This window comes from Melospiza melodia, chromosome 1 (genome assembly GCF_035770615.1).
Source record: "Melospiza melodia melodia isolate bMelMel2 chromosome 1, bMelMel2.pri, whole genome shotgun sequence".
In the NCBI taxonomy this organism is placed as follows: Eukaryota; Metazoa; Chordata; class Aves; order Passeriformes; family Passerellidae; genus Melospiza; species Melospiza melodia.
Genome location: NC_086194.1, coordinates 88,534,610 through 88,546,948, shown reverse-complemented (window position 1 = coordinate 88,546,948; position 12,339 = coordinate 88,534,610). Strand labels below are relative to the sequence as shown.

The 12,339-nt window shown below is 41.1% G+C and overlaps 1 long non-coding RNA gene across 3 annotated transcripts in view; it reads right to left on the bottom strand.

The window, feature by feature from the left end:
• Positions 1-12,339, bottom strand: part of LOC134420844 (uncharacterized) — a 155,238-nt gene that overhangs the window by 4,630 nt on the left and 138,269 nt on the right. For 2 of the 3 annotated variants that reach the window (XR_010028430.1, XR_010028429.1), the window contains one exon: positions 27-100. The exons of the other annotated variant lie outside the window; for it this stretch is intronic. This is a non-coding gene — a long non-coding RNA (uncharacterized LOC134420844). The remainder of the gene's footprint in view (positions 1-26; positions 101-12,339) is intronic. 3 annotated transcript variants of the gene reach the window in all.

Below are 12,339 nucleotides of genomic sequence, written 5' to 3'. Positions count from 1 at the left end.
GAAGACAGCAAATTTCAGCTCCCTACCTTCATTTATGCCTTGATCAATGAAGCTGTTGGCAGAGAAAACTGTGACACACAGTGAGGAACGAAGCACAAACCTGTTGGAAATGGTGATGTTATTCCCATTTGGAGCACGGACTGCAGGCATATCCCTGCAGGCTTTACCAAAGCAAGGGTGGTAGCACCACCCCACCCAACCCAGAGCTCTGCTGCTGCATGGCAGTGGTGCAGAGCACACAGGAAGCTGAGGTGGAGGTCCAGCCCTCAAGCGTCCTATGCTTGTGTCCTTCCCTTCCTTCCAAATAGGAAACCTGAGAGGCCTGGGAGTGGATGTGTTCTGAAAGTCACAAAACTTTCATTGCATTGCTTTTCCATAACCTGTTTCACAGGTAGTGAAATGCTTAACATTGAATTTTCCCATGGAGCTAACCAGAGAAAAGGATGCCATGAAGTATAGATGAAAACAAACTCAACTGGGCCAATGGAAAGCTGTCCTCCCATTTAGTTGTGGTTTCCTGAAAATGATCATTTGGGATGAATTCTTTGAAATCCAGGATTAATCATTCAGGAAGGCTGACAATTCTGTTTCTACATTTTGTACCTCTGGTGGGTGTTTTCCAGCATTTAAAGCAATTCCCAGATTATTTGTTTTTTTGAGGTGGGGAAAAACAAGGGGCTGTTTATTTTCCATTCAGGCAAAGTGACATTCCAAAATATTATATAACTTCCATCATTGCAACTAAATATGTTTGGTGTATCTAAATAAACCAGATTCAGGTATTTTGTTCCTGAAATGCACCAAATAGAAACTACCACAATACTTCTCTTCTACAATGAGATTGCAAATATAGGTGATGTGAAACCATATAGTCTCTTAATTTTAATATTAAGGAGTCCTAGAATCATAAGTAGAGAAACAGAAACCATTTAACAAAGACATAAATACATATTTACACACACACATTTACTATGAACTTCATTAAATATGACGATTATGCCCATGTCTTTTGTTTCTTTCTTCTCTAGAAATTTCAAGACTTTTAGTTGTTTTCTGAAAGTTTTCAGTAAATGCTAGAGACTTGTGCCTTTCAAAAAGGCAGCTCAATCCTCTGTGATCTTAACACTCCCTGGATAAGACTCTGGTAGATTCAGCAGCCTGTTGATGCAGCAGATTATATCAGAAGTGCAAAAAAACAACCAGTGCCACACTGGTGGAATTAGGACACGGCTTTCTACCACTGCTTCAGTATTTCTCCACCATCACCACCTTGGGTACTTGGACTCTGCCTTCCCACTGATCATGCTGAGGCAATGCATTGGACACAGATAACACACCTGTGCACCTGCACAATATTTTGGGGACACTGTGGATCCTCTGCAGTGGCTGAACAGTGATGCTGTGCTTGTGCTCATCCAGGCGATGCCAGCAGACCTCCCATGGCTGCTGCCAGCATGACACTGCTCCTCAACAATTCCCTTACCAGGACACACTGCACCTTGGGCTAGTAACCATGTGCTGGCATGGGAAGGGCAGGAAGTGAGAGCTGATTTGCTTTCACCTTGGCCTGTTTAATGTCATCTCACACTGTGATACCACCAGCACTTGAGTAATCTGCCAGCATGCATATTGTGCACGTGTGTATTCTTGCCCACACTGTACCTTAGGAATGAAAGGATTCTGCAAAGAAAGGAAGGGACAGCTCTGGGAGCTGGGAATAAGCATACAGGGTCAGCTAAATCTCCTTTCTAGGTCATTTTAAGATATTTCATTACACAGACCCATTGTTATTTAAACCCACTCCGACTGCAAAAGAAAAAGAACCAAAATAAAAGCAGACTGTTGGATGGAGCTCATCCTGCTTAGAGCTACTTTCACACTTTTCATTAGATATAAATGCCAGATCTTGCTGTCCATACTGACCCAAAGGTGCTGGATCCTGGCTCACTTTCCCTTTGCATGTACCACATCTGACCTAACTGCAGTTTCATGGGAGCAGACTGAACCTACAAAGTCCTGCTCTGCCACACTCAGTTTCATTTTCTCACAAAGCCTTTGAATGCAGGCAACCTTCCACCACATCCTGTAAGCAATTAGAAGATTTCCTACCTGCTGTAAGGCAGTCTTATTGTGAGTGTGCATCACAACATAGCTTTTACATCCTATTCCATGCCAAGATTGCTGCCTTTTTTGCAGGGGACCGAACTACAGCCCCTGTGGAAGTGCTGAAGGGTGTATTTGCAAGCAGAATGTAGGTTTCTGTGCTGGTTGTGAAGCTCTGCAATTCACTTCCTGCCTTGCACATAGACCAGGGTTTTGTTTAGATGCAAAGCTGAGATTGAGCTGTCAGTCACAATATACTTCACTTTTCCCCATTTTAGAAAAGGGATTCATATCTGTAAAGGATGCACTCAGTTCAAAACACTGCAGCCTTAACTATGTTGGCTCTGTAGCAAAATATCAGAGAGATGAAGGTATGTGCCAGAACTAAGTCTGTGCCACAAAACAAGCCTAACTAATGTCTAAATCCCAGCCTTGCTGAAAGTACAAACAGCAGCCTCCTTTGCTGTGCAGGTAAAACCAAGCTGATTTTTTAACAGAGTATTTCCTAGCAATTTCAATGATTCTTGCTGACAGTTTCGTTTTAAGGACCGAACTCTCAGACAATAACTCATGACCTAATTCTGAAGTCAAGACTTCAGTTCACAGACAATTTTCCCCATACATCCCTCAGCAGTTTTGGAGAGAAAGGATTCTAAAAGAAGGCCATAGTAAGCACAAAAGAGACAAAAGCAGTTATCCAGACATTTAAACCAGATAAACCCAAGTACTAGATAAGGATTCTCAGCAGCAGTTTTTGCAAATCCATGTCAAGGCAGGTAAGAAGTTGGAGAGTCTTAACTGGTTACTTATTGCCTTGCCACCCTCCACTATTCACCTCCACCCCATGTGAAATGAAGATAGAAAATTATTCTCAGTTAAAACCAAACAATGTGCTCCTCCTTACCAAAAGATATTAAGATATTTACATGTCTTTAGTCCAAACTGTACCATAAAAGACAGAGAAAGCACTCAATTTTTAAATAAAGGGATAAAACCCATACAAACAAACTGAAAAAGGCAGTAAAACCAGGATGTTTACTGTCTCACCTGTCTACAAAACTTAATTTTTAATTATCTTTGTGGTTTTGCTACTTAGCCTACACACTCAGATATTTAAATTATGATTGGTTTTTCCAGCTCCTTAGAATATAAGCTTAATTCTAGTAATCACAGCTGCTCATTGCTATAGCTGGCTAAAGGGTTTTAAGTTCTGAGGCCCCAACTTCAAGCCTCCATCTCTGGGTATCTTTAAGAATGAGTTATACACACATCTGTCAGGGAAGATGTTGATAAATTTGCACTTGCCTTCAGAAGGAAATATGGTTTAATGATCTCTCAAGGTCATCTTTGGGACTAATTTTCCATGACAGAGTCTGATCATAACACAACCTAATCGCACTAATTCAAGAGAAAGTTACCTCATCACAATGGCTCTCCCTCCAGCTTCCCCCTCCAGCTTCTATTCTGTTTCTATTTTAATTAATCCTTTTTCTGTAGTGTAGGTTGTCTATAGGAAAAGGAGGAATCTTTGAGAAACTAACAACTAACTAACTAACTTACTAAGTAACCCTAGGCCAGATAGACAACTTTCTGATGACAGATGGAGAACCATCAACTTTGTCTTTCTATTGTACCATCAGCAGTATGTGACATAAAAACTAGCAAATTCAATATTGTGAGAAGAGAGGTAACAGAGAGTCTCTCACCAGGGTTTCAATGTCACAGACTCCAGCTTTCTCCACCAGCAGACTGCTCAGCAGGACAAATTTGATCTGGGCAGAAGACTGCACTTCTGACTTCTGTCAAGTTAGTTGCAGTATCTGAGGTAAAAGTAATATTTACTCCAGCAAAAATTTGTCATTGCCATTTCCAGCCTCAGAGAGTTTTTGGGCGTTTGAACCATTCCCAGTGACTATGTGTTGTTGATATCTGCGATATCAGTGTTCTGCATGGTGTGCCCACTTTATCTACAAAAGGCTCCTGGGGACCTTCCTGTTGGGTTGGCATTACTGTCAGAGTCTGGCCCGAAAAGTATGAGAGCCTTGGCTCCCTAACATTTCTGACAGACTTTTTGAGGCAGATCCCATAAAAATCATGGAGCAGTTCAAAACCCACATGTGCATATTTTTGAAGCGTAAAATGTTCCAGAAATTCCTGGTGTATTCTCCACAATTTCTACCCTCTGTGCTGTTTTCCTTCTTTTTTTCTTTTTTTTTCTTTTTTTTTTTTTTTTTTTTTTTTGCATTTCCATTCACTCACCACTTCAGTAAAGATCAAAAGTCAGTATATTGTTCTGTTTTATGGATCAAATCCCTCCAGAGTAATCTCTGCAATGGCATACAGATCTGCAGATGTATTCTTGTGGAAAAAGTTAAAAAGCATTTGCATATTGTTCAGTATATTATAATATTTTGTCTGTTCATTTTTAATTGCCTCTAGAGTGAAGCTTTATGTTTTTATTTGAACACAAAGATTTATTTTATCCCTGAGATTTAAATTAGCAGTGGGCAAAGCAATTCCATAAAAAAGAAAGGACAGGGGATGAACATTTCACCTTCCATCAGAAAATAATACATCCAAAGTGAAATACAGAGGGTGTGTGCCCTGAACTGGGACTCCCCCATCTTCCCACCACTCAGTCCTGTGATTTGGTCCTGACCCAAACCCACCCATCCCACATAAGGCTCCCATTCAGCTGCTCCAGGGGAGACTTTGGAGACCAGCACAGAAGCTTTAAATCTCCCATGGTAAAACTGAGCATTCCTCTTTGCTTCCTTGCCAAAAACCATCAGAGAGGACTTCAGTGGCACTCCTTTACAGATCCTGTTTCCTAAGCAGGGCTGTGCAGAGTGGCCAGCCCTGGTAGCAGGCACTGAAGCCCTTCAAGTGCCAGTGCTTGTCCCCAGAAAAGTGTACAGGTATGAGAGTGGGAGGAGAGCACCTGGCCAGAGTGGAGCTACCAGAGTTTCAGCAAACACAGACTGCACTGGAAGGGATACTTGGTTTGCAGCCTGTTGGCCAGTAGTGGAAGAAGGAGCAGAAGAGTAAAGGAGTTCCTCAGTTACAGAGGAAGAAGATTAGGTCATCAACTCCATGTGGATGTCAGGGAACCACCTGGACCTCTCTGCATTTTGGAGCTGATCTCCAAGTATTTAGTGGAATTCTGCTCCTTGCACAGCATCCTTACAGGGGAAACACTAACACACAATTAGAAGTCTGTTTCATAATACTGTATTATTTACAAACACACTCACTTGAAAAAGATGAAAGATGTTGCTGGTTTTAAGTGCTTTTGGTTTATATTTTAGTTCTCTAAATTTAACTCTGATAAACCTGACTGCTTCTGATGGCAAGACAAAACAGATTCAAAACCTTAATGTCTGCCTCTAAAATAAACCAAAACAAAAGTAGTCACCTGATTTCAATTGCCTCCTTTAAAATCCTTTGACTTTAATTGCCTTTGACTCCTTAGATAAAATGAAGGATCCGATCCCCCTCATTACCTGTACATAATCCATGGGACAGTACTGAAGACATTTCTCCAAATGCATATGACCAATAACAAAATCTGATCAAGTGACTTCAGAAAGAGTTTTTCCAGTGGTACATGTGTGCTGTAACCTGATAGGGGGAGCAGCAAGTTTCTCTGCACTCTTTTGGTACAGCACTTCTATTACACAGCCCGAGATAGATACATGCGATAGCACTGTGTCAAAACCACGAATAACAGACAAGGTGTCAGAGATAGAAGAGAGGTAGGGGAGAGTAACAATTTCCATTTTCTGATCCTCTAGCAGATGTACTGTCAACACTGAGCTTTCCTTTGTAAGAGAGGATTGACAAAATGCTCTGGTGCTCTCCCACACACTTGTCCTTTGGAGCAGAGCATGGTGGGAGGCAGCCCATGACAAACTCTCCTGCCCTTCTCTGTCCAGAATAATTTTTGAAATTGTTATGGTCTTACTGTGCTTTATGCCCAGTCTCCCTTGCAAAGTCTCAGTGCTGTTCAAAGGAATAATTTTATCATGGATTTGTCCATCTATGCTGAGAAAACAATTGCCACAGTCCCTCAGGGAGTTCAGTTTTGATGAGATGAGAGATACCCACAATGCTGCACTAATACACAGTCCTCACAGTCTTTCATAACATCCCTGGTGTTGCCAACACCATTGCCTGGTTTACACTAAGCCAGTTCTTATGTTCCACATCATTTCTCTGTTCAAAAATACTCTGTGATTTGTCTGGGTAGGCTTTTTACACAAGCATGTACCCCTGTCTATTGGTTTTGTTCCAGCATAAGGTGTTCATTTTTCCTAGCATAGCATTGGTCACTACAAAATAAACTCACATATCCCATCCTAAAGGCTGCAGTATTTTCAAGCTTTTTGAAGTCATTGTGTCTGTAATGCCATCCCTCCAAGGATCTGCTAATGGGTACTAGCTTATGCAACATTTTATAAACTGTACACCACAGTTAGGGAAAAAAACCCTGACACTACACATGGAGTGTCATTGTTGTGAATTGGATTTATAATACTTAAAGAACCAAAAAGTTGACTGGCAACATGATGTACTTGGATTTGGATGCTAACTTCTCATGAGATGAAGTACTTTCATTGAGTGCTGAAAACTGAACCTGGTTATAGAAGAGCTCCTAACTGTATTCCAGTCTGACCAAGTATAAATATTTTTCAAACAAGATTTGTCAAAGACATTAAGAAAGCCTGTATTATCCTAGAAGTTGCAACAGGGAATCTAATGGAGAATGTCAGCCTAACACCTAATGGAGAATCCACGTACTATAAAGACAAGAGAACGCTATGGCCCCTCTCAGAGCCTGCCATTTAACAAAACAGTTCTGGGAACTGCAGTCCCATTCTCTGCCTTGGAATGCAAAAATAGATTGGCTCTTGACTCCCTCTAAGTATTCAGAAAATCTGAGGGATCTCAATTACAGCCCTCTACAATGCAAAGAAAAAAAAAAAGAAAGAAAAAGATTCATCAAGTACATTTGGACTGGGGTGAAATCTGTTTTGATAGGGAACAGAGTATAGTATGGTTCAGCTGCATATAAAACCTAACTGCTCTTAACAACATCCTGCAAAGTTGCTAAGGACCTGTATACAGACAGCAGGATCAATATAAGCTAAACTTGCATTTCACAGCTGAAATTAGAGCCACTTCATAGTGACAAAATAATAAAACAGCAAAAGAACAATGAGACACTCTGGCACATGTGTACATTTTCTAAAACCACACATAATGAAGCTTTAGCAATGCAGAACTCAACCTCCCAGCTCAAAGTTTTATTGGCCATTATCTCACTGGATTTGGAACAGCAGTTCTGAATGCAGTAAAAGACATTCATTTTTCACAATGTTTCCCCACATAACTGACAAATTTATTACTGTTATAAAAAAGGACACTATTTTGAAATCCTCAGGGTGCTTGACTTGTAATGGTGCCAAACATGTTTCTCTTTTCATTAGCATTCAGGGAACACTGAATATGCTCAAATCAACCTCATCTACTTTTCCCCTTCACATCGATGCAACTGATGTTGGATCTCCAGCTATCTCTGTTGTGGTCCAAGGCAATAGCTTAGGAACAAAGTAATCAGATATACTGAGAGGCTGTTTCCAGTCTATTCCCAGCATAGCCTCACAGTGGCCTGTTTCAACATGGTGTGAACTCTGAAAATCTTGTGGCTACCTCACAGAACAGGGAATTTTAGAAGAGACCACAGTGGGTCACCTGGTCCAAAGTTCTCCCTGCTTGAGAAATAAAAACACTTGTCTCAGTTTGTAGGATGGTTGGAAAAGTAGATATATTCAGAAATTTGATTGATAAAAAACCTTCACAGGTGTTATGTAAACCCCTGGAGTGCATGAATTTTTCAACAGGTTTTGCACATCTTCCACCTCCACAGGAAAAAAGTGAAAGAAATGGCAGCACAACATGTTTTAGGTTGTGTCTGAAGAGATCACAGGCAATAAAAAAAAAGACAGTAATTAATAGGGCATCAAGGTACTTGGTTAGCCAAATTTTGCTTCTCTCAGGGAGAACTTCTGTTTTCCCTTCATATTGCAACCTTTACGAGGAAAGCAGGAACTCACAGCCCAAAAACCCCCTGCTGTCTACCAAGGCTGCTCAGCTCTTTGGTCCTCAGCCTAATGACCCAGATCTGAACACCACAATCATTCTGAAATTATCTTCTATATCTTGTCTCCCTCATTCATGAAACCACTTTTGGGGCCTTATACGATATAAACTCTGTTCCCCTCAGCTGGGCATGCCTTAATTTCCCTACTGGAAAAGGCTTCTTCAGGCAGGCTGGACCCTTTTTGTTCCATTACTTCCTCACTCTGTCATCTGTCCACCCTCTTGGTCAGCACAGGCCTCTGTCTCCTCTTTGCCCACAATGCTCTTTTCTCTCAGAAAGCCATCCTGGAAGTCACTACATCCAGTGATAGCAGGGTGGTGGCCTTTCACATAATTCTCTGCTATCGCCTTGCATCAGCTGGACCTCTGTGTCCTACAGGACAGCCAGGCTTCAGCAGTCAATGGTATCACAGCAAGCGCCACTAACTCAGTCACACCTGCAGATCACATTTTACATTACAGACCCTGCAGTAAGGATTTGTCATCCTCATTTCCACTTGGCTTCTTCTCACCCACCTTACTGTAGCCTTCACTCTGATTTTGCTTTCTTTGACACATTCAGACCTATCTGCAGTGGGCTCAGGTTATATTCCTCTCCTCTCACCATACATAGTGAGGGGTTTGATATAACCTACATCAGCTCAGTTGTTTATGCTTTCTCTGCAGTAAATGGAGAGAGACAGCTCCAGAGGGTGTTCATCCCACTGTATTCAGGTACACCAGAGAGGGGAGGAATGCATCTCCTCACACAGAGTAGATCAGACAGCAAGCTCAGTGATCATATGGCTACAGTTCAGCACTGCAAACCTTAGAGCACAAACAACAGAGATGTGAAAACCAGACTGACTGACTGACAGACTGATTGAGAGCTTCACTCCCATGGAAGCCCAGATGTCCTCTCTGTCCCATTATCACTTTCAAGTTGAGGGGTGGAGATGGTGTTTTCTGGTACTCCCAGGAGGTTGTGAAGATATAAGGGCATAATCAACCAGGTTCCGTGGGGCTGACATCAGTTCTGTGCAGCACCATGCTCAGTGTTGAGTTATCATTTGGGTCAACAGCCACAAATGTTTCTTTCAAACTTCTTTTCAGACTCTGCATCAAGGTTAAGTCTAGTTCTCCAGGATCCACATCAACCTCCATTTAAGGCAAGGAAAACAAAGGGAACTGTTCCTTTGAAACTACTAATGATTGAAGCCTTTTAATTCTTTTCCTGTTTGCCATTAATTTCTGCCCCTGTGAGTCTCAGAGCTTGCTGCTTTATCTTCTAAGCCTTGGAAGCCTTGTTCTCCTCAAGGACACATTGGATTTATGAACATTTCTTTCTTTGTTCACCATGCCCTTCCTATTTTATTTTTTTTTTTCAGAACAGGGAACTCATTACAGCACCAGTTCATTCTCTCTCCTTGCCAAGTGAACCTTGAGTATGGAAAGTAAGTGTTTTCTGTATGCAGGGATCCTTTTCTTGATAGTTTTCCAAGTAATACAAAATGCCTATTATAAGAAAGAAATCTCTGCATATTCTTACAAAAACATGCCATTGATGAAAAGAGATAACTCTAGACTGATCCTCTATTTCCATATCTCGATATTCAAAATGACTAAAGAAAATTATACAGTACCCTCATTCAGTGAAAAAATTGTCTCCCTTGTAAATCAACAAATTCACTTTTTCTCAGGTTCGCTTCTCCCTAGCAGTCTCACACATACCTTCCTCCTTGCCTTCATTCTTCTCTCTCTGCTTATTATCATTGGGAGTCCTATTCTTACCGGGCATGAAACAGGAATCTTGAAGAGTTTACTGGCCACATCTCTGGTCTCATTTTTCCTTTATAACCTTCCTTCTGAGTCCAACATAAGCAGCACACAGTCAAGTCAGAGGCTGTGTATCATTGCTGACAGTAAGTTCTACTTGAACACAAAAAATTCAATTTCTTCTCTAGTTTCACAAATCTATCAGGATGGACATTTGTTCATTCTAGGAAATGTCCTCATAATAGAGTTACAAGTTATTTCAGGTCTCTTAATTCCCCTTGACAATTTGCACAGGCAAACATCATCCAAAATACTTTTAAAAAGAATAATAACAACCCCCAAACAAATGAACAAGCGCCATCCCACTGGGCAAACATGAAAAATAGTCTGTATGGCAAAGCACTGAAATGTGTGGTCAAACCATCCATGCTGGCAGGGAAAGTACTGAAATAATGAACCAAGGCCAGGCTGAGTTAGTATATGCATTTGTGACCAAAATCACCCATAAAGTGAACAACAGAAAGGCACCTCATGCTCTTCACTGATGTGCTGTGGAAGGCAACAGCAAAGCAAAGGGCCTGGCCACGTGCCCTGGAGTGATGGGATCCCACTTGACCTAGAAGATTGAGATATTTCCTACTGGAGTGCTGCCTGTGATCCACTGTGAGGGACAGACAGAGAAGGGGATTTCCAGTCAGCAACCCTGTGTTTACTAGAAGACTCAGAAGAGGAGCAGCTCTTAGCGAGGTCCTGATGTTCCCAGAAGTGGGAGAGAGAGTCAATCCATGGAGGAAAAAAACCCCCAAACAAACAAACAAACAAACAAACACAACAAAACCCCCCCAAACAAACAACAAACAAAATCAAAGAAAAAAAAAGTAAGGAATTGATACATTTGCAATTTACCTCTCCATCATAAGCTCAAATATGATGAGCTTTTGATGGGGATAAAAACATCATGTAGTCAACCCAGGACACCTGTTTCAAGGGAAGTCAGTGACAATCAAGGATCAGGGTCCATTACAGTTTATATCTTTTAATGGATATTTGAAATATCAGCAGATGTGTAGGTTTCCAGTTCCTTCCAGCACACAAACCAATGTGCTCTTTTACAATATTTTTAGAACCGTTAGCTCCTGCATCTTGCTCTTACTTTTACAGTCCTCAGAAGCTATGATATAACAATTGCTACCCATACTAGGTTCATTTATTTAAAATCTCATCACCTTGTCTGCACAACAAGGGTTCTCATATGATTGAAGCCACAGACATTCCCCAGGCATATTTAGGCTGTTCTTCAGAGCGTTAAGGAGAGCAAGGCACAACATGAGCAGTACCCTACATCTGAGAGCTGTCCTCATCTTCCTGCTACACGGAGGTGCAGCAAAGCACACAATCCATGTGAAAGATCCTCATATGACAAAGCCAGAAAAGGGAGATAAAAATCAGGAAGAGAAGCAGAGCTCAAAAATTTCTTACTCTGTTTCCCTATTTGTGTCTCCTCCTGAGTATTCTTGGACATGATAAGGAGGTGCAGGAGGGTTAGAGCTTTCCTGACAAGCTGGACTCATGCCTGAGTCCACATAATTCACAAGAGCTGATACAGTCCAAAAAAAGCTGCAGAGTGAACAAAGTCTGGACACCTAATCTTGCCCCTCTTCTTGGAAGGAGCTCTCCTTCTGAGTCCCAATATCAATATTAAATCAAAAGTTGTGAGAGAAAAATTTACAAGAGTGTAAAAGGCCAGTAGACAGAAAAGTTGTGGAGGAAGTTACCAACCCTGGAAAAGAAGCAGCCTATATTAAATTAAGTTTAAAAAAGAGAGCACAAAGTATTGATCTGATCTTTGCCAGAATGAAATATTAATCATAAGACCCTTCCCTTACATCAACCACAACCATTATAATGATGAAAAACCCAGGAAGATAATAAAGTCATCTCACAAAAGAAGAAAGAAAATAACCCAAGGAGATATAGAACATAATTTGTACCAAACATGTTTTCTTAAAATATTTTCCCACAAATAAAAGCCCGAATAAAGCATTTTTTCCCCACTTACTAAAGTTTTACTTCCTTTTCTTGGGCAAATGTTTGTAAATCAGAGAGGAAAATGGTCAGTAACAGCCCCTTGCAAATTTGCAGGAACCTTCTTGTTGCATATTGCAGACTCTAGCTACTGTGTGAAAGTGATGTCCAGTGGGATGGCTGGGGAAACCAAACAGTAAATCATAGAGAATTTTACCAAATTAATCTCTCACTCATCTTCCCCTGTGCCTAGTCATCTGTCTCTCTGCGAGTTACAGGATAACACATCCCAAT